The sequence below is a fragment of the Ictidomys tridecemlineatus genome, chromosome 3 (assembly GCF_052094955.1).
Source record: "Ictidomys tridecemlineatus isolate mIctTri1 chromosome 3, mIctTri1.hap1, whole genome shotgun sequence".
Taxonomy (NCBI): Eukaryota; Metazoa; Chordata; class Mammalia; order Rodentia; family Sciuridae; genus Ictidomys; species Ictidomys tridecemlineatus.
Genome location: NC_135479.1, coordinates 62,239,010 through 62,265,034, shown reverse-complemented (window position 1 = coordinate 62,265,034; position 26,025 = coordinate 62,239,010). Strand labels below are relative to the sequence as shown.

Sequence of the window (26,025 nt, the reverse complement as noted above, 5' to 3'; positions counted from 1 at the left end):
AGAAAATACAAGGCATCCAAAGAGGAATGAAGGAGGTCTAAATATCCCTGTTTGCAGATGACATAATTTTATATACATAATCTCCCCTCATTATAAACATCTGGGCTGCAGGCAGCCCCTGATTTCCATGTCTCCTGGTTTCTCAAGGCTCCCATCAAGCTGGCTGCACATGGAGGTAACAGGAAGAGGCTCTCAAGAGACTAACTTCTTTGGGAAGGAAAGAGATGACCCCAATGTTGCTGAAACCAAAAAAATCAACCACAAAGTACAGAAGACATGTGGATCTTTCAGCATAATCAAAATAATAGCAATGATCAGGTAGCACTGTTGCCAAGTTTCAAGCTGTTATGAATATGAATAATGTGCTGATGCAAAAACCAAATGCTCAGAATCAACTGTAGAGCTTTGAGGTCAAGTCTGTGTTCCAAGTCCTTTATTCAACATGAATTTTTAATTTTTATTTTTTTAAACTGGGAAAAGCATGTGTTATAAAATTTAACCATCTTTATAATTTGTATGTTTTCAATAATATTAAATACATTATTGTGCAGTAACCACCTCTGCCCACCTCTAGAAACTTTCTACTTGTAAAGCTGAAATTCTGAACCATTTGTGTACAAGGGTCCCCTCTTTGATCCATAGCCATGTTAACGCTTGTTCTCTAGATTTCTTGCCAAGAGCCAGCCTAACAGGTGCTCAGTGACACCTCATTTTGGTTTTGAATCTGCATTCCCAGCCATTAGTGATGCTGAGTACCTTTTCATACCTATTGTAACCTGTACACTTCCTTTGGGAAAACGCCAAGGCAGGCCTTTTCCCCACTATTAGAGTCATCTTAACCCCTGTTAGATATGCTTTGTAAATATTTCCCCCACTTTGGACACTGCCCTTTCATTTTATGGATGGATTCCTCTGCTTTTTGTAGCCCTGCTTGTTTAGTTTTCTTCTGTTGCCCATCCTGTTGGTCTCATGTCCAAAAAATCATTGCTAGTACCCATATCAAGAGATTTCCCCTTGGTTTTCTTCTGAGAGTTTCAGGACTTGTATTTAAGTCTGTCTTCCATTTCAAGTTCCTTTCTGTGTATGGAACATAAAATAAGGGTCCAATTTCATCCTTCTGTGTGTGGGTGCCCAGTCTTTCCTTGCCCTCTCATGCACTTCTGGCCCCCTTATCAAACATGACTTGACCCCATGTGTGGGTTGAAGTCTGGGCTCTCAGCTCGGCTCTGCTGGACTATGTGCCTGGTTTTGTCCCAGTGCCATGCTGTCTTGATATCCTAGCTTTTCATAGTTGAAATCAGCAAGTGTGATGCCTTGTGTTCTCAATTTCCTTTGGGGTATTACCCTTATATTCTGCAATTTTACTGAAATTATTAGTTCCAACACTTTTGTGTGACATCTTCAGGGTTTTCTACATATGTGTTATGTCTTCTGTAATGGGACATACTTTTATTTCTTCCTTCCCCATTTGGATGCCTCAATTTCATTTTCTTTCCTTATGCTTCTGGTCAGAACTTTCATTATATTGAACGGAAGGGAAAAGCAGGCATCTTGAACATTTTGCCAGTTTTACCTAACAAGCTTTCACTACTAAGTATGATGTTAGCTGTGGCTTTTCATGTAATATCTTTGTTGAGGTAGTTTCCTTCTAGTTCAACTTTGTTAACTGTAATTTTTTTCTTCTTAAGAATCTTTTCAAACACTTCTTCTACTTTAGCAGAGATGATGATATTCCCCCTCTACTTCAGTCTGCTAATGTGGTTTATTGATTGATGGTCACATGTTGAGCTATTTCTGTGTTCCTAGAATAAATTGTACTTGGTCACATTATACAGTCACTTTAATAAGCTGCTGAATTGCACTTGCTATCATTGTGAACATTTCCGCACCAGGATTCATAAGGGATAATGATCTAGAATTTCCTTCTCCTGTCAAGTCTATGCCTGGCTTCAGTGCCAGGTTATTGCTGCCCTCTAAGATGCATAACGTGTGTTTTCTTTGAATTTTGGAAAAGAAAGCTGGTAATGCTTATATAAACATTTTTAAAAATATTTTTTACCTGTTGATGGTACACAATACCTTTTTTATTTATTTTTATGTGGTGCTGATACAACCCAGGGCCTCACACATGCTCGATAAACACTCTGCCACTGAGCCACAATCCCAACCCTTATTTAAACATTTGATAGATTTTTGTTTTTTAAATATTTATTTTTGAGTTATATGTGGACACAATCTACTTTATGTGGTGCTGAGGATCAAATCTAGTGCCTCACGCATGTTAGGAGAGTGCTCTACTTCTGAGCCACAACCCCAACCCTGATACACTTCTTTAATGAAGTCATCTGGTTCCGAACCATCCATGTGGTTCAGAACCAACCATCTGGTTCACTTCATATTCTGGTCTAGAACTTTTCATTGGAAAGTTGTTTTGGATTATTAGTTTAATTTCCTTGTGAGTTTATGTATATTCTTTTTTAAATGATTTCTCAAGATTTAGTCTTTAGAAGGTGATGTGTTTCTTAGAATTTCATATTTACTACCAGTTATTCAATTTATTCGAATATACTTTTTCATAGTTTTCTCTAAAATATTTTTTGAGTCAAGGTCCATGTTGAACATGATGACCTTGAACTCCTGGGTTCAAGTGATCTGTCTGCCTTAGATTCCTGAGTAGCTATGACTGCAACCATCCCCACTGAGCACAGATAAATTTTTTATGAATGTAAAGTGAATAGTAATGTTCTCACTTTCATCATTAATAATTTGAGTCTTCCTCTTTATTATACACACAGATAAAGGACTTTCACTTTTGTTGATCTTTTTGAAAACCAGTTTTGGTTCACTAGATTTATATGCATGCTCAGTATGCATTCAGAGTTGTGATATTTTAAAAATGCTAGGCTCTAACAAAATTCTTCAGTGAAATTTTGTAGAACATTAACAGATTAATTTGTTTCTTATGTATCATCATAAAAATTGGAATAGCAAATCATAGAATGGAAACTTCAGAATGTGAACCAAGACCTTTGTAAATATTTATATGCTATAGATTATGGTATATAGCCACACATTGAAATGGAATAAATTATCAAATTCCTTTAAATATGCTCTCAAAGAAATCCAACATGGCGGCAGGCGGAGAGGCAGCGTTTTCAATACCCGCCCAGTGATGGGGTCATAAAGACGCATAGATAATGCTTAGATTCTACAATAAAGAATCTCCTAGCAAAATTCCACTGAAGAGAGACCAGCCAGGAGCTACTAGGATTTTTTTGAAGCGACAGATTGCCCCAGAGGAGCGAATCCCTGCCAGGAGACGCAGAGGTCCAGATCCGCCAGCCACAGTCCACGCGTTGCGGTGCGGCTGCCGGCCCATCTGCCAGCCCGTCTGCCAGCAGCAAATGTAACTGGGTCCCACTAGCCTCCGAGATGCAGCTTGGCTGGAAGAAGTCTTTAGCCAAGACTTCATGAAATATCGAGCTGGGAGCTGAAGCCAAACGGGGACGGACAAGTCCCACCCCTCCCTTTGGACACTCCTGCAAGGAGCCTGGGGCCCGCCATAGCAGAGAGGTGACATCATCGGAGTTCGGCCAGTGGAATTCCTTCCCAGCAGAATCCACTTTAGCAGGTGTGTGACTCCCTCCCCATCCAGATACAAGTAGCCAGGAAACTTCATGGACCTCTCAGGGGTCGTGTCTGTAGGGAAGCAGAGGGGATCCCCGACCCCCAATCCCCCATATCACCAGCAGTGACGCCCAAGGTCTTAGCCGCCAGTTTACCACAGCACTGGGGCTTAAATGGACACGCGGTGGGGCTGCAAGTGTAACTAGATCTCTAGGGAACCGCTTCTGGTGAACAGGACCTGGCTGGCTGGCTGACAGGAGGAAGGCAGGTAAGGGCCAGAGAAGTGAAAAGGCTCTGGACTGACAAGTCTGAGAGACTCCCAGGAGATGCCTTACAGGGATTGCTATGGGCAGGTAGAGAGCAGAAGCTTTGCTCAGAGGGCACAGCTCTGCCTACTGGAAGAGAAGAAAATGGATCTTCAATATTTTTTTTCTTCTTCTCTCTCTGTTCCTTTCTCCCCTTTTCCTTCTCTCTTTCTTTCCCATTTCAAGTTTATTGTTCTTTTCATTCTCCTCTAATCTATCTCTCTCTCCTTCTTTCTTTTTAAGAGCACCTTCATTCCCCTACCCCCAACTTTCATCCCAAGCATTACATATTCCATTATGTGTAATTGTCTAAATGCAAATAGGTGAATGTCTCGAGGCTGTCTATAGGGCTCCTAAATACCTAGCTACTACCAAAACCCTGATCCAATTGCCTGTTAGTATCCACCTTCAGTAGAGCAATCTTCTAAAGTAGCCAAGACATACTAACCCTCGTACCATCATAGCACCTAACATAAACATATACTCCTAAGAACAAACAATAAATCACTATATGCATACAGAACCTGGAAGCCTTTCATGAATTGAATGAATCAGCTTTAAAGTACAATAAAGCCCAACATTTCTAGACATAATCTCCCACCACAAAGGAGAGACAACAGAGATATACAAAGCCAAAACAAATGTACAGGAGAAAGCAGATACAAAGCAGTCAAACAGAGCTGGAAAGTAACCTGAACAACATGAAAAAAAAACAAAGGAAAAAAGGACTACAAACAATGCAGGACAACTTAAATCTACAGGAAGACCTAGAAGCATCAGAAACATGGACAGGGAAAGAAATCAAGGCATACCTAACTCAGATGGAACGGAATATTAGAGAAGACATGAGACAGCAAGTCCAAGCATTGAAAGTATATTTTGAAAACGAACTAAACAAACAAATTCAAACTGCAAAGAATGAGCTTTACCAGGAGATAGAGATTTTTTTTTTTACAAAAACAAACAGTAATCCTAGAAATGCAGGAAACCATAAACCAGATTAAAAACTCTAACGAGAATATTACAAATAGACTAGATCAAGTAGAAATCAGAACATCAGACAATGAAGACAAAGTTTATCAACTTGAAAAGAATATAGTCAACACAGAAAAGATGCTTAAATCTCATGAGCAATCTACCCAAGAGATATGGAACCTAATAAAAAAAAACAAATTTGAGAGTCATTGGGATAGAAGAAGGCACAGAGGTTCAAACCAAAGGAATGGACAACTTATTAAATGAAATAATCCTAGAAAACTTCCCAGAGATGAAAGATGGAATGGATTGCCAAATCCTGGAAGCCTACAGGACCCCAAACATCCAAAACCATAATAGACCAACTCCAAGACATATAATTATGAAGATAGATAACATACAGAACAAGGAGAGAATATTAAAAGCTACAAGAGAAAGGAGGCAGATTACATTCAGGAGTAAACCAATTAGATTAACGACTGATTTTTCATCACAGACTTTGAAAGCGAGAAGATCCTGGAACAACGTATTTCAAATGCTAAAAAATAATGGATTCCAACCAAGAATACTGTATCCAGCAAAATTAAGCTTCAGATGTGACAATGAAATTAAAATCTTTCATGATAAACAAAAGCTAAAAGAATTTGCACCCAGAAAACCAGCACTGCAAAGCATTTTGAGCAAAATACTACAAGAAGAGGAATTGAGAAATAGTGCCCAAAACTAACAGTGGGAGGTAACTCAGTAAAGGGGGAGAAAAATAACCAAAGAGGAAAAACTAGCCAAAAAAAATTTAAATAAATAAATAAACATGACTGGAAGTACAAACCATATTTCAATTGTAACCTTAAATGTTAATGGCTTAAATTCACCAATCAAGAGTAACCTGGATTAAAAAAACAAATCCAACAATATGCTGCCTTCAGGAGACTCATATGATAGGAAAAGAAAAACACAGGCTGAAGGTGAAAGGTTGGGAAAAATCATACCACTCACATGGCCCTTGGAAACAAGCAGGAGTGGCCACACTCATATCGAATAAAATCAACTTCAAACCTAAGTTAATCAAAAGGGATAAAGAAGGACAATATATACTGTTAAAAGGAACCATCCACCATCAAGACATAACAATTATCAATTTGTATACACCAAACAATGGTACTGCAACGTTCATAAAACAAACTCTCCTCAAGTTCAAGAGTCAAATAGACCACAACACAATAATTATGGGGGACTTCAACATACCGCTCTCGCCATTGGACAGATCCTCTAGACAAAAGCTGAACAAAGAAAATATAAAACTCAATAACGCAATCAATAACCTAGACTTAACCAACATATATAGAATATATCAACCATCATCAAGTGGGTACATGTTCTTCTCAGCAGCACATGGATCCTACTCAAAGAGAGACCATATATTATGCCTTAGGGCGATTCTCAGTAAATATAAAGGTGTGGAGATAATACCATGCACCATATCTGATCATAATGGAATGAAACTGGAAATCAATGATAAAAGAAGGAAGGAAAAATCCTACATCACATGGAAAATGAACAATATGTTACTGAATGATCAATGGGTTACAGAAGACATAAAGGAGGAAATAAAAAAAATTCTTAGAGACAAATGACAATACAGACACAACATACCGGAATCTATGAGACACAATGAAAGCAGTTTTAAGAGGGAAATTCATTTCTTGGAGTTCTTTCCTCAAAAAAAGAAAAAAACAACAAATAAATGAACTCACACTACACCTCAAAAACCTAGAAAAGGAAGAGCAAAACAACAGCAAATGTAGTAGAAGACAAGAAATAATTAAAATTAGAGCAGAAATCAATGAAATTGAAACAAAAAAAAACATTGAAAAAATTGAAAAAACTAAAAGGTGGTTCTTGGAAAAAATAAATAAGATCGACAGGCCCTTAGCCATGCTAACGAAGAGAAGAAGAGAGAGAACTCAAATTACTAACATACGGAATGAAAAAGGCAATATCACAACAGACACTAGAGAAATACAGAAGATAATTAGAAAGTATTTTAAAACCCTATATTCCAATAAAATAGAGGATAACAAAGATATCGATAAATTTCTTAAATCATACGATCTGTCCAGATTGTGTCAGGAAGACACACACAATTTAAAGAGACCAATAACAAAAGAAGAAACAGAAGAAGACATCAAAAGACTACCAACCAAAAAAAGCCCTGGACCAGATGGGTATACAGCAGAGTTCTACAAAATCTTCAAAGAAGAATTAATACCAATACTTTTCAAGCTATTTCAAGAAATAGAAAAAGAAGGAGTTCTTCCAAATTCATTCTATGAGGCCAACATCACCCTGATCCCGAAACCAGACAAAGACATTTCAAAGAAAGAAAACTACAGACCAATATCTCTAATGAACTTGGATGCAAAAATTCTCAATAAAATCCTGGCGAATCGAATACAAAAGCATATAAAAAAAATGTGCATCATGATCAAGTAGGATTCATCCCTGGGTTGCAAGGCTGGTTCAATATACGGAAATCAATAAATGTAATCCACCACATCAATAGACTTAAAGACAAGAACCATATGATAGATGCAGAAAAAGCATTCGACAAAGTACAGCATCCCTTTATGTTCAAAACACTAGAAAAACTAGGGATAACAGGAACTTACCTCAACATGGTAAAAGCTATATATGCTAGACCTCAGGCTAGCATCATCCTAAATGGAGAAAAACTGAAGGCATTCTCTCTAAAATCTGGAACAAGACAGAAATGCCCTCTATCACCACTTCTATTCAATTTAGTTCTTGAAATACTAGCCAGAGCAATTAGACAGACAAAAGAAATTAAAGGCATAAAAATAGGAAAAGAAGAACTTAAATTATCACTATTTGCAGATGACATGATAATATATTTAACAGACCCAAAAGGGTCTACAAAGAAACTGCTAGAGTTAATAAATGAATTCAGCAAAGTGGAAGGATATAAAATCAACATGCATAAATCAAAGGCATTCCTGTATATCAGCAACAAAACTTCTGAAATGGAAATGAGGAAACCACTCCATTCACAATATCCTCAAAGAAAATAAGATACTTGGGAATCAACCTAACAAAAGAGGTGAAAGATTTATACAATGAAAACTACAGAACCCTAAAGAGAGAGATAGAAGATCTTAGAAGATGGACAAATGTACCCTGTTCATAGATAGGCAGAACTAACATCATCAAAATGGCGATATTACCCAAAGTTCTCCACAGGTTTAATGCGATGCAAATCAAAATCCCAACGGCATTTCTTGTAGAAATAAAGCAATCATGAAATTGATATGGAAAAACAAAAGACCCAGAATAGCAAAAGCAATTCTAAGTAGGAAGTGTGAATCTGGAGGTATAGCGATACCAGAGTTCAAACTGTACTACAAAGCGATAGTAACAAAAACAGCGTGGTACTGGTACCAAAACAGGCAGGTGGACCAATGGTACAGAATAGAGGACACAGAAACCAATCCACAAAAGTACAACTTTCTTATATTTGATAAAGGGGCTAAAAGCATGCAATGGAGGAAGGATAGCATCTTCAACAAATGGTGCTGGGAAAATTGGAAATCCATATGCAACAAAATGAAACTGAATCCCTTTCTCTCACCATGCACAAAAGTTAACTCAAAATGGATCAAGGACCTAGATATCAAATCAGAGACACTGCGTCTGATAGAAGAAAAAGTTGGCTACGATCTACATACTGTGGGGTTGGGCTCCAAATTCCTTAATAGGATGCCCATAGCCCAAGAGTTAATAACAAGAATAAACAAATGGGACTTACTTAAACTAAAAAGTTTTTTCTCAGCAAGAGAAACAATAAGAGAGGTAAATAGAGAGCCTACATCCTGGGAACAAATTTTTACCCCTCACACTTCAGATAGAGCCCTAATATCCAGAATATACAAAGAACTCAAAAAATTAAACAATAAAATAACAACCCAATCAACAAGTGGGCCAAGGACCCGAACAGACACTTCACAGAGGAAGACATACAATCAATCAACAAGTACATGAAAAACTGCTCACCATCTCTAGCAATCAGAGAAATGCAAATCAAAACCACCCTAAGATACCATCTCACTCCAGTAAGATTGGCAGCCATTATGAAGTCAAACAACAAGTGTTGGCGAGGATGTGGGGGAAAGGGTACACTTGTGCACTGCTGGTGGGACTGCAAATTGGTGAGGCCAATTTGGAAAGCAGTATGGAGATTCCTGGGAAAGCTGGGAATGGATCCACCATTTGACCCAGCTATGGCCCTTCTCAGACTATTCCCTGAGGATCTTAAAAGAGCGTACTATAGAGATACTGCCACATCAATGACCATAGCGGCACAATTCACAATAGCTAGACTGTGTAACCAATCTAGATGCCCTTCAATAGATGAATGGATAAAAAAAATGTGGCATCTATACACAATGGAGTATTACTCGGCACTAAAAAAATGACAAAATCATATAATTTGCAGGGAAATGGATGGCATTAGAACAGATTATGCTAAGCGAGGCTAGCCAATCCTTAAAAAACAAATGCCAAATGTCTTCTTTGATATAAAGAGAGCAACTAAGAAAAGAACAGGGAGGAAGAGCATGAGGAAAAGATTAACATTAAACAGAGACGAGTGGGGGGAAAGAAAGGGAGAGAGAAGGGAAATTGCATGGAAATGAAGGGAGACCCTCAATGTTAAACAAAATTACATATAAGAGGTTGTGAGGGGAAATGGGGGGGGAACAAGGGAGAGAATTGAACAACAGCAGATGAGGTAGAGAGGGAAGATAGGAGGGGAGGGTGGGGGGATAGTAGGGGATAGGAAAGGCAGCAGAATACAACAGTCACTAATATGGCATTATGTAAAAATTGTGAATGTGTAACTGATGTGATGCTGCAATTTGTATTTGGGGTAAAAATGGGAGTTCATAACTCACTTGAATCAAATGTATGAAAGATGATATGTCATGAGCTTTGTAATGTTTTGAACAACCAATTAAAAAATAAATATGCTCTCAATGTATGCTTTGAAATAAATGACACAATATACATGTATTAAATTTCTTCTTTCACATCATTTGTTGGCATTTTTACAACTCCTGATGTAAAGATTAAAAATGCAATGGAGCAAGAAGTGCTTCCATAGAAAATAGAAAGTTCCTTTTCTCTTTCAGATGCAAGTGTGAGTTTTTGTCTGCCACAAAACTTGTTGTGTCTATGTGGTCATTACAATGTTTAATTCCACAGGCCACAATCCTTTGGACCGTAAAGTAGGGCCCAAATTTCACTGTCTTGCTGTTGAATACACTAAGAACATCTACTGAAAAGTAGGAAAAAAACTTTGATGTGAAATAAAAATTTCATTGTACTTTAGACTTCAGAGTATTTTTTTTTTGTAGAGAGGTTTTAATTTGCATGAATATAAAGAATATTATATGTATTTGCATATTAGCTTTGATTTTTAAAAAATAATAGTTTTTAAAAAACTGATGTGTTTGCCTTTTGTTGTGAAGGATTAACATTCCAGAAACTCCATATTCATTTACTTGTTAATTGCATTGACAGATATTGTTATAAATGTGCCTTGGAAATGCTGGGCTACAGTAGTTAGAAATGAAAATGGGTACTTGTTAATGGTTATTTAGTATTTGCCTTCAAACATATTTTGATTCTCATTATTTAATAATATGCAGTAATCTATATATTCATGTCCTGTAACTACTAAGCATTCTCTCATTTCTATCTATTATAAATAATTTTAATTTACACGGCTCTCTTCTATTTTGGGGGATAGAATAAATTTAAAAATAACAACATATTACAACTATTTATACATGATGGTAGAAGGCCTTTTTGACACATCATACATAGATGGAGTAAAATTTCTCATTCTTCTGGTTGTACATGACAGAGTTATACCAGTTGTATAATTATACATGCACATAGAGTAATACTGTTGCTGTTTTTAATAGGCTTCATTTGTTGGAGAAGTTTTAGGTGCACATCAAAATTGGGTAGAGATTTCCTGTACATCTCTTAGCTACCACCGGCTCCCAGTTGTCCACATCCCCCACCAAAGTGATATATTTCTTACAACAAACAAACATACATTCACTTATTTTTATCACCCAATGAATCCTGCATTCACTGGGTTTGGACAAATGTATGATGATATATACCCATTATTATTGTATCCTAAAAAACAGTTTAACTGCCCCCAAAATCCTGTGCCTCACAGATTCATCCCTCCCTCTCCTAATCCCTGGCAATCACTGATGCTTTCCTTGTCCCTATACCTTTGCCTTTGACAGAATGTCATATATCAGGGAACATATACCATGTATCTGTTCACATTTTACATACAGCTTGGATGAATTTGTAGATTTTTATATCACATTTAATCCAAGTAGCTTGTGAATTAACTAGTGAAAAATTAGACTTTATGACTCATATAAATTCTGTATATGTTTGTTCCTAATCATAATTTATGAATTTATGGGGTAATCTCTTATGGTTTTGTAAAGGCATTGAAGTATTATTGTCAAGAAGATGAGAAATATTTAACAGCTCATGAATCAGACAGTTTTTTATTACAAAGTGAAACATAAGTGATTGTTATCAGTTTACTTCAAGGGTCAACACATCAGTGGGCCATAGGGGCCTCACATATTTAGAAAACCTGAGTAGGGGTGTGATTGTGAAGTTGTTTTCCATGAGAGAAACATGTGACTCAGTAGACTAAGTAAAGCAGATTGTCCTGCCCATCAGGAGGGGCCTCATCCAATCAGTTGAAGTCTTGGATAGAGAAAAACACTGAGTAAGGGTGAACTGCTCTGCTCCTGCCCAACTGCCTTTGAGCCATGATGTGTATTTCATCTTCCTTCAGATGTGAACTGGAACATCACTTCCTGGGTATCAACCAACCACCTTTTCACCTCAACTACACTATTGGCTTTCTAGTGTTCAGGCCTTTAGGATCAGGCTGGAATTCCACCACTGGCTCTCCTGAGACACCAGCTTGCTGAAGACAGATCTTGGAACTCATCAGCTTTCAAGATCACATGAGCCAGTCCAGAGTCTGTTTCTCTTCCTGCTGGGAAACACCATAGTGTCCCAGGGATACAGAATTGCTAGTTGTGGGCAAGGCCTTCTCTTCTGGGAATCTGTCCCATAGCCAGAGGCACGATCCTCCCCCCCACCTCCCTCACAGACAGGACAGTTCTTACCTACACCTTGCACCTCACAGGGTGCAAATTCAACAAGCCTGGAGACAGCCCATCTGTGTGTTGCTACAGCCCCCTACCATGCACCCAGGTGACCAACTCAAGCAATCACAGTGGGAAACCTACTTGTCAATTCAAATTATGTCCCAATCCTGGACGGAGGGTCTTCTGGTAAACAATGGCAACTCTGACTTCAATGCACCTTTCACATTCCCTAGTGTTTTCTATGGGTTGTGCCCCATAGAGGCACTCCCTAAATAGACCAGCTTTCCTTTGCCCCTCTGCCTCAAGATTAGGGCAGGCAACTGAGCCTGACTCCCATCAGTCAGCATGAAAACCAAATGCAGAGCAAACATGTTATTCAACCTACAAAGTTGATCTGCTTTTACCTTTTCTTAGTTTCACTGCATGTGTGCTGCAGTCACCCAGAAACCAACCAGCTCTTTGTCAATCACTAGCTGTTCAAAGGGAAGAGTCCAAGTGGGGATAGAATCCCACAATTCCACAGGTTGCTCTAAAGTCAGTCCTAGGGAAAAGACCAAACTGCTCAGGAATATGTCAACTAACACTGTATCTCCTGAGAGTAGGTTTCTGCACAAGCCTTTTCATTTATTATCAGCCCTCCCCATTAAACCATGCCTCCAACATCACCTAAGGCATCATGCATATTTTGTGTTTCAGGGATATTTTCTGTTATTCAGTTACAGGGGCATTTGCAACTAATGGCAAGGGAGTAATTGCCCTTTGAATGAATGCTCTCTGGTCAAACTTCTATCAGTTATCATTGGGAGGTGCTCACAGGTTTTTGTGCAAGCACTGGGTTACACTTTACCCAGCACAATGTTATAAAGTATCTGTCCATTCTAGTACTCCAGCTTCTATCCTATGATCTTCAAATCCCATTCCCTGTGTGGGCTCAAGCAATCATCTTGTTCAAATTTAGAATGTCCAATTAATATTGCACTTTACTAGAGATAACAGGAACATATCTTAAGATCATGAAAGCTACCTGTGCTAAGCTCCAGGCCAACATCATTATAAATGCAGAAAAATTGAAAGCATTTGCTCTGAAAACTAAAACAAGAAAAGGATGCCCTCTTCCACCATTTCTATTTAACATAGTTCTTGAAACACTGGCCAGAACAATTAGACATACAAAAGAAATTAAGGGATACAGAACTCAAATTAGCACTATTTCTCAACAATATGATTCTATCCCTAGAAGATCCAAAAATTCCACCAGAAAACTTCTAGAACTCATAAATGAATTAGGCACAATAGCAGGATACAAAATAAACATCCATAACTTAAAGGGATTCCTGTATGTTTGTGACAAATCCTCTGAAAGGGAAATGAGGAAAACTACACCATTTACAATAGCCTCAAAAAATTTAAAATACTTGGCAATCAACCTCTACAATGAAAACTACAGAATGCTAAAGAAAAAAATTAAATAAGACCCTAGAATACAGAAATATCTTCCTTGTTCCTGAATAGCCAGAATTAATATTGTCAAAATGACCGTACTACCAAAAGCACTATACAAACTTAATGCTTAATTCCAATCAAAATTCCAATGGCATTCCTCATAGAAATAGTAAAAGTAGTCATGATATTCATCTGGAAAAAGAAGAGATGCAGAAAAGCTAATAAAGCAATCCTTAGCAAGAAGACTCAAGCAGATGGCATCAGTATACAAGGTCTTAACTATAGTACAGAGCAATAGTAACAAAAACAGCATGGTATTGGTACCAAAACAGGCTGGTAGACCAATGGTATAGAATAGAAGACACAGAGACTAACCCACAAAATTACAATTATCTTATATTAGACAAAGGTGCCAAAAACATGAACTGGAGAAAAGATAGGCTCTTCAATAAATGGTGCTGGGAAAACTGGAAATCCATATGCAACAAAATGAAAATAAACCCCTATCTCTCACCATTCTCAAAACTCAACTCAAAGTGGATCAAGGACCTAGGAATTAAACTAGGAACTCTGCATCTAACAGAAGAAAAAGTAGGCTCAAATCTCTATCATGTCGTATTCTTAATAAGACTCCCATAGCACAAGAATTAAAATCAAGAATCAAAAATGGGATGGATTCAAACTAAAAAGCTTCTTCTCAGCAAAAGAAACAATCAGTGAGGTAAATAAAAAGCCTACTTCTTGGGAGCAAATATTTACCACTCATATATCAGATAGAGCACTAATCTCTATTATACTTAACTCAGAAAGCTAAACACCACAAAACAAATAACCCAATCAGTAAATGGCCCAAGGAACTGAATAGACACTTCTTAAGAGAGTATAGACAATCAACAAACACATGAAAACATGTTCAACATCTCACACAATTAGAGAAATGCAAATCAAAACTACTCTAAGATTTCATCTCACTCCAGTCAGAATGGCAGCTATTAAGAATACAAACAACAGTTAAGTGTTGGTGATAATGTGAGGGAAAATGCCCACTCACACATTGCTGGTGGGATGGCAATTTGGTGCAGCCAAACTGGAAAGCAATATAGAGATTCCTTGGAAAACTAGGAATGGAACCACCATTTGACCCAGCTGTCCCAGTCCTTGATCTATACCCAAAGGACTTTTTTTAAAAACAGCATACTACATGGACACAGCCACATCATTGTTTATAGCAGCACAACTCACAATAGCTAAACTGTGGAACCAACCGAGATGCCCTTCAGTAGATGAATGGACAAAGAAACTGTGGTATGTATACACAATGGAATATTACTCAGCAGTAAAAGAGAACAAAATCATGGCATTTGCAGGCAAATAAATGGAGTTGGAGATTATAATGCTAAATGAATTTAGCAAATCTCCCCAAAAAACAAATGCTGACTATTCTCTCTGACATAGGGAGGCTGATTCATGTTGCGGTTGGGAGGGGGAACATGGGAGGATTAGATGAACTCTAGATAGGGCAAAGGAATAGGAGGGAAAGGGAGAAGGCACAGGGGTACAAAAGACAGTGGAATGAGATGGACATCATTAATCTAAGTCCATGTATAAGGACATGAATGGTGTGAATATACTTTGTACACAACCAGAGATATGACAAATTGTGCTCTATATGTGTAACTTGAATTGTAATGCATTCTGTTGTCATATATAAGAAATGAGAAGAATTTTTTAAAAAGACTATACTTACCAGCTTCTGTTGTACAACACTAGTTAAAAAAAATTCCTCAAACAGTATCTATCTCCATAAAACACTCAGTTCAATGAATCACAATATTCTCATGAAGAATTTAAAACATTTGTTTTCATCCACAATTTTCCTTTAATTCTACCAAACCTTGCAGATTTCTATCCTCTAAAGCTAAGTATTCCCTAATTAAGTATTCCCCAGTGGGTTTGGTGCATGTGGATCCTGTGTGAAAGAGTCCCAGAAATATCTATTCTCAATCTTTGGACCATTTTTTCACTCTTTTGTGTACATAAGAGACCTTCTCCTTTCCATCAGGCCTTGTACTGATCAGATGGTGGGACTATTTCCCCAGGAAACTCAAGGTCAAGTTTTCTGGATTCAAACCAACTAGGTTGGACAAAGTAGATTCTTTCTTGGGACAATCTGGGAGATCTTAGGCCACACACCTTCTAGGAGTCTTGTACTAAGCTTTACTATTTACTCCATCAATATCTGATTTCTTCATCCCATTTATTAAGAACTGTTTAAAGCCTGTTGTTATGATTCTCTCCTTGACTCTCTTGACTCTACTCTGTCCTTGCTTGTTTTCTTGGGAATTTTCCTAGCCTTCTTCTGTCTGTGAAGAAGGCTAGGAAAAAAACTATGCTGAAACTGTGAAGTAATCATCTTTCCCCAAAGGGGTTCTCAGTTAAAGGCTAGAGTTTGCTTGGGTCACCATATAAACTTGGTCCATACCTTTATTCCACTGAAGACATGACAAGTATCAATAACCAAAGCATTTTATATTTAACTCTTGTTCCTTTGCATTTCATTATGCATCCAGCAGGCCAACCTCAGGTGTTGGATTTGTCAAAAGCTACTTATCTATGGAAGGACTAAATAGAGACCTACTGGGAACAGTAGAGGAAATTGTAATTTACCAACTCAGAACTTCAAAAACAGAGCAATTAATAAGGAAAATAAGTAGCTATAGCAACCTTTCATTCTAATGATAGGAGCTTGTGGGCAGCAGTGAGGTAATTCCTGCTGCAAGTCCACCAGTGCTTTTTGATCTAGAGAGTGGTGATATTACCTGGAAACAATCCCCAAGACCTCCCTCCTAAAGAGCCAGGTTGCTTCTCAGCAGTGAGAAGGCACTGTCCTCCTGCTGAAAGGCTCTTTGGGTCCATCCCCTGAGAATGGCTGACCTTGTTCCTTCCTTCAGTACTGGTGCCCACACCCTGCAGACTCTTGGCTACTGTTTTTGTTAACACTGTTGTTGAGGTGTAACTGTGAAATTTAATTTGTACACATTGATGTACAAAACATGATGTTTGGATACACTGTGAAATGATCACCACAAACTAATGAACTTTGATCTATCAACTCAGTCACCATTTTCTTCTGAGTGTGTGTGTGTGTGTGTGTGTGTGTGTGTGTGTGTGTGTGTGTGTGTTGAGAATACCTAAGAGCTACCCCCTTAGCAAATTTTAAAGAGCCCATATTATTAACTGTATTCACCATGCTATTCATTAGCTCTTTAGAAATTCTCCATCGTGTATAATCTTTACAACCTTTAACCAACATCACCTACCCCTTTTCTCCTATCAACAGCCCTCATACCCACCATGGACTCTGTGCTTCTATGAGTTTGACTATTTTAGGTTCCACACAGAAGTGAGCTTAAGCAGTATCTCTCTTTCTGTCTGCTGATCTCAGTAGCATGATGTCCTCAGGAATACATGCTGTTACAAATGAGAGGATTTTCTTTTTTAAGACTGAATAATAGCCAGGTGTTCTGGCACACTCTTATAATCCCATAAGCCTTGAAGGCTGAGGCAGGAGGATCATGAATTCAAAGCCAGCCTCGGCAACTTAGCAAGATGCTAAGTGACTTAGGGAAATCCTGTCTCTAAATAAATATTTAAAAAGGACTTGGGGGACTGGGGATGTGGCTCAAGAGGTAAAGCGCTCGCCTGGCATTCGCAGGGAGCTGGGTTCAATCCTCAGCACCACATAAAAATAAAATAAAGATGTTGTGTCCACCGAAAACTTAAAAAGAAATATTAAAAAATTCTCTCTCTCTCTTTCTCTCTCTCTCTCTATCTATCTATCTATCTCTCCTCTTACAAAAAAGGGGGTGGGGAGCTTGGGAAGTTGCTAAGGGGTAAATTGCCCCTGGGATTAAACCCCCACTTATGAAAGAAAAACAAGATTGGATAATATTATCATTCTCACTCTCTCAATACCCACCCCATCATATGCACACATGCGTGCACGCACACACACACACACACACACACACACACACACACACACACACACACTCTTCACATATTCTTTATTCATCCACAAACAAATGGGGGGTTGCTAGATCAATCATATGGCAATTCTTCTTTCAAGTTTTTGAAAAAATTTCATGATGTTTTCCATTATGCCTTAGGAACTTCTCTAAGAGAGGAATGTACCAGGACCCATGTCTAGCCTTACAGTAGTTTTCTTAACGTCTTTATTTCTTCATATTGTTGCTGTTGTTAAGAGAACACAAACAACAACTTAGAATATGGCTTGTTTATCCTAAATATAGAACTTCTCTTGATTTCTCTTGGTGGATAGACTAGTCTATAGCAAACCCTACTTTAATACAAGCATATATTTAGCAGTTTGGTATTTGTTAATGTTTTACATATTTAAATATTTTTACTATGAAATATAATTAATTTATCCATACATATCTATATAATTCTCTCATAATATTACAAATGTAACACTGAAACAATCATTAGCCCCACAGATCTTTCATTTTCTCAGTACTATGATATCAAAGTCCAAAATCTACTTCTACTATGCATAGATCTCTCTGCATGCAAACAAATTAAATTAGGTTTGAAGTGAAAATCAGATTACTGACACATTAAGTCTAACAATTCAACATGAGTCTTAAAGACAGCAGCACTGAGTGGTGGTGTTGCTGTGTGCTGGAATGCTTAGCTATCATGTGCATGGTCCTGGGTCCCATTCTCAGCACCTCCAAAGCAAAAACCAGGATCAGTGCTGCTAAATGTCTAGGGCTGACTAATGTTCCTCCTATTCAAGACAGTTTTGCACCTTAACTATTAACCTCTGCTTACATTTTGTTCCGGTTCCAAGGTTTCATCTTGGGAGATCAAATTTTTGGTGGTGAGAGAGAGGGTTGAGCCCTGACTTTTCTACAGTTGGAAAATTCATCACAAAAGCACCAGAACCTGCAGCCAGAAATCTGCAGTGCCTTTGAGAGTAAGAGGAAACATGTCTTCTTTTTCTGGAGGTCCCAGGAGGCACTTGGGGACACTCTGCCTCATGCAAGAGATCTGAGTATGTGAACAAGCCAAACACAATGTGGAAAAGGAAGAGGGTTTGTGATTCTTTCTCTCAGAATACTCAAGTTGGAATAACCCTCCATCAGCTCTCTGCCATCACAGATCCAAGACCTGGCCAAGCCCTCATGATGAACCTGAGCTCAGGAAGCTCATTCCCTGCTGAGGCAAGGAGGAGGCCAAGGGGAATGCCGGGCCCTTCTCAACTGCCCCTAAGTATTTCAAGTTACCTTTTTCTGGAAGCCCCTGTTCTGGCCTTCCCTGCCACTTGTGTTCTGTGAGACTTCTAACAACTCATGAGATTTCCACTGCTAACTTACCCCAGGAGCTGGATGGCTTCTCTCCCCTCCCAGACTGGCATCTTTGGTGCACTATCAAGAAGCTACAGGTCTTGAATATCTGAGGACTGAAGGTGTCTCATTGCTGCAGCTCTGAAAAAGAATGAGAGGAAACTGGCATTGGACTCCTCTAATTCAGTGTCATGCACAGTTACTTTCTTACTGATCTACTGGACTTGGGAACTCTGATGGCTTACTGACAGACACATGTTCATGTATCCTTTTCCTGTTTGGAAGTATTCATGATCCTTATAACTGAAAAAAAAAATCTATTGGTATGGTGAAATTCATGCAGTTTACAACTGGGTAAGTTAAATTCATTACAAATCTCATCATAATTCATCCTTCCTACATCTCTGTTGGAAAAAATGTGCTGTGGCAGAATCCCTCAAGTAGTATACGAGGCAAAAAGGTTCTGAGTTATCAGAACTTGCAGAGGTCACAGAAACTGTTCAGTGAAAGTGAGATACTGATGAGTAAATGTCACTAGACCCTTAGCAGTAGCAAACCCAGCAGTTCACACTGCATGCTCTTGTTCACCACGTAGCTGATAGAGCTCAAAGTCTTCTTATCATAACTCACAGGATGTCTACACCTTGAAAACAAAATGTGTTTAATTGAATTTTGTTATTTCATATTCCCAACTTATTTTCCATGAGGTACAGTTAATTTTCATCTCATGGGATATTTAAATGTTTCAGTATCTTATGGTTTAGATTTTAGGTGTCCCGCACAAGCTCATGTGTAAGATAATACAAGAAAGTTTTCAGGTGAAATGATTGGGTTATGACAAACTTAAAATAATCAGTGCATCATCAATACCCTCATAGTGATTAACAGAGTGGTGACTATAGGCAGGTAGGATGTGCCTGAAGAGGTAGGTCATCTGGGAGGGGAATCCTTTGGTATATATTTTGTTAGCTGAGCATATTCTCCATGCTTCCTGATCATGTCATGAGCCACTTTTCTCAACCACACTCTTCCAACATGATGTTCTGCCTCACCTTAACACCCAGAGAAATGGAGCTAGCCATCTATGGACTGAGACCTCTGAAACTGTGACACCCACCCACAACAAGAGGAAAAATTTTCTTCTAATTTTTCATGTCATGTTTTTGGTCCTAGCAATGAAAAAAGTCTAAATGCACCAGTTCCCTCTCATCAAATATTTCACTTTCCCATGAGTGAATAATATATGAAAATATAATCTACTGACATTAGTTCTGAGAAGAACTAATGAAAAATAAATTTCACTTTCTATGTTTTCACTCACCCATAAGTTACTTATATAATTTAAAATCAGATATAAGCAATGTATAAGTTTTAAATTTCTCATGATTATGAATGAATGATGAAATCAGGCAATATTACTCTCTATGCTGTCCATGAACTGAATCATATTTTGTCCAATGGATTCATGCTCCTTAGGCTACCCACCCATCAGTACCTTGACAACCATCTGGCCATGAGATAAGCTGGGGAGAATTGCACTGCTTGTAGATAGGGGTCAGTACTATCTGTAGTTTCAGGCACCCACTGGAGACCTTGGAACAGATCCTCCGGGAAAAGGCAGTCTACTGTGTTCCTCAAATTACTGATGAGCTCTCCATATTTTAGGTAGTATTTGAAGTCTTTCTCTTGGAACCAAAACAAAATTGGAACATGACTTTCTTTGAGGACATTTCTTTTTCATAGGTTTCTCTGATACCTCTCAGCTGTGGAGAGAGATTTCATTTCATTACTGCTTTTCCACATAAACCACTTCCTCTGCTGGGTACCCTGAAACTATCTGCCTTTTGCCCCATTCCCAACTCTGTAGAGAAGGGAATTCATACACATCTTTCCCTCTTCCTGGTAAGCTACATGCTACACTGGAATGTCTCCTTCAGTTCACTCTCCATGACTGCAGAAGATAGTTCTAGCATCGGTTCTAACTTTCATCCTAGGCCTAATTTGATTGAGTCTGTTCACACCTGTGTTCATCAGAGGACAGCAGAAAGACAGAGTTTATTGCTTCATTCTGACTTCTGCTCTATGAGATTCTACTGGCTTGTTCAGGTGTGTAAAGCTACAAGGGACTCACTTGATTGCGGCAAAGATGTACAGTATGGAGAGTGCTCAGAGATTAGGAGAGACTGGGATTTCCCCATCCATGTGGCCCTAGGAGACACAGTTGTAATAATCAAAACATTTCCTCCCAAAATTAACAACATTGATCATATGCTCATACACATGAAATATATATTAAACTTTGTATTGCATGAAATATACATCAGATATATCATTCAATTGAAGAAATTCCCTAAACCAAAATCAAATCCTTCCTTGAGGAAATACATTAGAAATTTTCTACAACTCATAAATATGGGCTGATATTTGGGAAAAAAAGTAGAGAAAGTGAAATAGACTTTCCAATACAACAAAACAACTGATAAAGAAACAAACCTGCATTCCATAATAGGAGAACTTTAATCACAAGAAAAGAAAGTAACTTCAAGAATGTTTGAAGAAAAACTGTTATAAGACATGAATATACTTTCCAAATGAGAAAATGAACAAAGAAAAATATAAATAAAAATTAATAATGTCAGATTCAAGGATGAAAATTTCAATTATTTGGGGGAGATAAACATGACTTTTAAAGTACACTATTCTAGTTGTTTTTAGACATAATAACATTATTTATTTGTACTGTGGTGCTGAGGGCTAACCCAGTGCCTTACATGTGCTACTCTAGCACTCAACCACTGAGCAACAACCTCAGCCTGCGATTTTTTTTACATAACAAATTTTTAAAGAATGTTACATTGATCCTAATTTTCCCCATTGCTTTGGAGATATAGAAAATTAAATATATTCAGATATTGAATAATAAAAAGGGAAAATCTAATTCAACAAACATCTCATGCAAAAAACTCCACCACTGGATCTTGTATTAAATTCTGTAGATATTTCATATAAATGGCCTTTTGCACCACAAAACATCACCATTTTGGGGGGATCTTCTAAATGTGATTGACAAATTTTGCTCAGAGCAGTACTACCCGCACTTAGAAGTCACATTGATGTATTATTTTAAAACATCACTAGTCAACACAGGGTCCTGTGAAAGATGATTTAGCCAGTGCAAATTAATATGAAATTATTTAAGGTCATCACTGGTCATGAGCAATGATCAAATATGACAAGTCTCTCAGTGGAAAATGAGAAGAACTAATAAGTATCTTTTTAAACGTATGATTTGCTTTCATAAAAGCCGGGGAATCACATTTGTAATGAATTCTAGTTTTAATAGGCAATAGTGAAACCAAAATGTCATGAGTTTTAATTGACCCCTTTCAATTCGCCACGTATTTTTCAACTACTTTTACCTGAGGGTTAAAAACAATTAATTACAAAAATACATGGACCACTATTCATGATCCTTCCCCCTGGCCTTCCCCACCGCCTCACCTCATCAGTACACCTACAGGGCTCAGTGCATTCTGTCCCTTTCTCTGTGTGTGTCCTGACAATTTTTCCCGCAAAACCACCTGTGTCTGCACAAAACCTCACCTTCCTCCTCTGCTACGACGAGCCTCCACCTGCAATAAATGGGTCATTTTGTCCAAGTCCTGCTGAAATACAGTGTGAGGAAGGAAAGAACAAACCTTTGGGAATGGCCTACTTAAGACGACGTCCACGAGCAGCGGCGAACAAAAGCGCCTTCCTCGGGCGACAGGGCCTGCAACACACCTTCTCCTCAGCATAGATGAAGCTCCCTCCACCCAAGTGGAAGACAAGCTTGCAGGGCTGGGTTCTGAGGAAACCAGGCCCAGACTCCACAGGCCTGTGCACCACCTGGGGCAGAAAGTAGGATCCAGCGCCCTCTGGTGGCCATAGGAGCTCAGGGCAGGATCCTTACCTTCATTGTGCAGGGTGACATTGTGCTCCCTGGTGGCCTCCTCCTGATTCACTGGCAGAAAATCTGGGTTTTTCATCTATATTATTCACTATCTTATATTGTTCAGCGTATTCTCTTGGGATGCCTTTTCTTTCTGTAAGGCAGATGACCCCATATTCAACTCTCATAGTTTGGGTCTTACCTTTTGTTGTTGTTTCAAGGTGAAGGTTGGTTAATTTGGCTGATCTTTTTGAAAAGCCAGCTTTTGGCTTTTGATGGATTATACCACTGCTTTTCTATTCTCTAGTTCACTTTTTCCTTGTTTTTGGTAGGTGATTGAACCCAGGAGTGCTTAACCACTGAGACACATCCCCAGACCTTCTATAATATTTTTATTTAGAATCAGGGTCTTACTGATTTCCATAGGACCTTGCTAAGTTGCTGAGGATAGATTCGAACTCATGATCCTCCCTAGCTGCAGAGGTTACAGGCATGTGCTATGGCACAAGGTCATTATTTTCATTCCTAATCTTTCTTATTTCCTTCTTTCATCTAATATTGTGTTTAGTTTGTAATTTTCCTACGCCATTATTCTGAAATTGCATTACTGCCATGAAGAAAATCCAGAGTTCAACAAGCAAAGAAGAAGATGGAAAACATATTTTGCCATTAGGAAAATATACCTTAAAATCACGAGAATCAAAGGACATAGGGGTGGCCTCTAGTCCCAGATACTCAGAATGCTGAAGCTGAAGGATCATTGGGGCCTAAGAGTAAGAGAGAAGACAGGACAACATAGCAAGTCCCCATCTCAACACACACACACACCTACTTCTTACACACCTGTAAATGTAGCTCAAATGAAAATAGTCTCCAATTTCTGCTGCTGAAGACAAAGAGATAGGATCATTCACACATTGCTAGTGATAATGTAATTATTAGAGCCACTGGGAAGTAGTTTGTCAGTTTCTTCAAAATAAAACATGCAGGCTATACTTTGGATGGATCTTGAATGTCCTCCAAAGGCCCATGTGTTGAAGGGTTGGTCCCCAGCATGTGGTGCTGACAGTAGCTGGTGGAAGTGTTAAGAAGTAGGGCCTATTGGAAAAAAGTGTCATTAGTGACATGCCTTTGAGGAGTATATTGGAACCTCGGCCTCTTATGTCCTTTTGTGAGCAGCAACCAATACTAGGATGTATGGAGAGGCCCCAAAGTCACAGAACCATCAAGCATGAACTGAAACCATGAACTAAAATAAACCATCCCTCCTTTAATGCTGATCATTTCAGGTACTTAGGCACTGAAATGGAAAGCTAACTAACAATGCAAATAATATTAGATGTGTCAATTGCACATCTGAGAATTTATTCAGAGAAATGAAGACTTTAGTGATCGCATGCCCAAATTTTTAAAATTTTCATGTAGCTGCCTCATTGTAACACCAAGAACTGAATTCATCTCAAATGACATTTTGGAGATAATAAGACAAAACAACAACAACAAAAACAAAAACAGTGCCACATTGGCAACTACTGTCATGAAAACTGATATCTGCAACAATTTGTATGCATCACCAGAAGATTATCCTGAGTGAATGATGCTAATCACAAAATAGCAAATACTACGATTGATTTGATTTTTGTAAAATTCATGAAATTCTAGTAATGGAGGAACATAATAATAAACTAGCAGGAAAAAGCACAGATAGGAGGAGAAAAGTTTGTTTGGCTACAAGAAACAACTTAATGACTCCTTCTAGTGATGGAAACATTGCATATCCTCACTATATTGAAGTCATCTTCTTGGTTGTGATATCAAATTGTGGTTTTGCAAGATGTCATCATTGGGGGAAACTGAGTACAAGGAACAGTGCATCCATTCATTTTTACAAATGCATAAAAACAAGATGTATACTAAGATACAGAAACAACTGAAATACCTACCAGCCAACGATTATTTATGATGTCTCTTGCATATATGCATGAAATTCTCAAGGACAAGACAAAAATAATTAGGGAAGTATGATTATATGGGATTTCTGTGTTTTATTTCACTCTTTAAATGATCTCCCAGCTAAACTAGTTGTATGCAAAGCAAACAACTTATATTCACTATGATTCTGAAAAAAAAAATAATATGCTGAAAATACAATAGCATGAATTGAGAAATCTCACAGGGAAACTGAATAACTCACACACCATTGGTGGAAATACAAATTGATATACCACTTTGGGAAACAGTTTGAAAATGTTTTTAAAAGCAGAATTCAAAGCCAGGAATGTGGTGTGCACCTGTAATCCCAGCTACATAGGCAGATGAGGCAGGAGGAACACAAATTTCAGGCCAGCCTGGCCAATGTAGGAAGACCTTGCTTCAGAATAAAATGAAAAAGGACAGGAGATGTGGTTCAGTTCTCCAGCACTCACCTAGCATGCCGGAGGCCCTGGCTTCAATCCCCAGTACCAAAAAGAAAGAAAAAAGTTAAACATGTATCTATCTACCCATATGACCCGGTATTAAATGAAGGGAAATAAAAGTGTAAGTGCTTACAATGTCTTTTTCATAATGTCATAGCAACTTCTTTCAAATATGCACACAAACACAGGAAACACTGCAGACATCCATTAGGAGAGGAATGTTTGAACAAACTGTAAACTACCTATGCACTGCCATTTGAGGTTGAAGTGCAGATGCAGGAAAAGCATTGAAAAACCTGAAAATAGTTGCTACAGGTGACACAAAAGGAGTGCATAGTCTATGGTTATATAAAAATGCAAATTAATCAAAAATGACAGAAAGAAGCAGCATACAGGCTTACCTCGATCCTTGACATTCTTCAGGGAAACTCTGTCCTCCTGTCCTCAGAATGAAGAATTTAGCCATGGATGCATCCGGGCCTGAGGGGACAACCATATTGTTAACTTCTCGAGCAGAGAGGAAGCCCAGGTCACCATGCTTTATAAATTATGCAGACAGGTACAAAAAAGTGTGTGCATACTTAGTGACAGAGAACATCCAAAATAATGCATTTCTACTCAGGAATATAGAGAGCAGCCTAAAAATCCTTTTATGAAAAAGAAAATTAAAGACAGCACAAAGGAGCAATGTGACTTACCTGGCATCCCACAGTCAGA

General features: G+C 38.3%; 1 long non-coding RNA gene across 3 annotated transcripts; it reads right to left on the bottom strand.

The window, feature by feature from the left end:
• Positions 1–695: 695 nt before the first annotated feature.
• LOC120884240 (uncharacterized) lies at positions 696–25,787 on the bottom strand. 3 transcript variants are annotated; one of them, XR_013435687.1, is made up of 3 exons: positions 21,092–21,219; positions 18,991–19,101; positions 696–1,802 (listed from the first exon to the last, which is right to left on the bottom strand). It is a non-coding gene; the product is annotated as an uncharacterized LOC120884240 (long non-coding RNA). The 3 variants fall into 3 exon arrangements; XR_013435686.1 differs by lacking the exon at positions 21,092–21,219 and adding an exon at positions 25,710–25,787 and having other exon boundaries at positions 697–1,802; XR_013435685.1 differs by lacking the exon at positions 21,092–21,219 and adding an exon at positions 22,659–22,831 and having other exon boundaries at positions 697–1,802.
• Between the last annotated feature and the right edge of the window lie 238 nt (positions 25,788–26,025).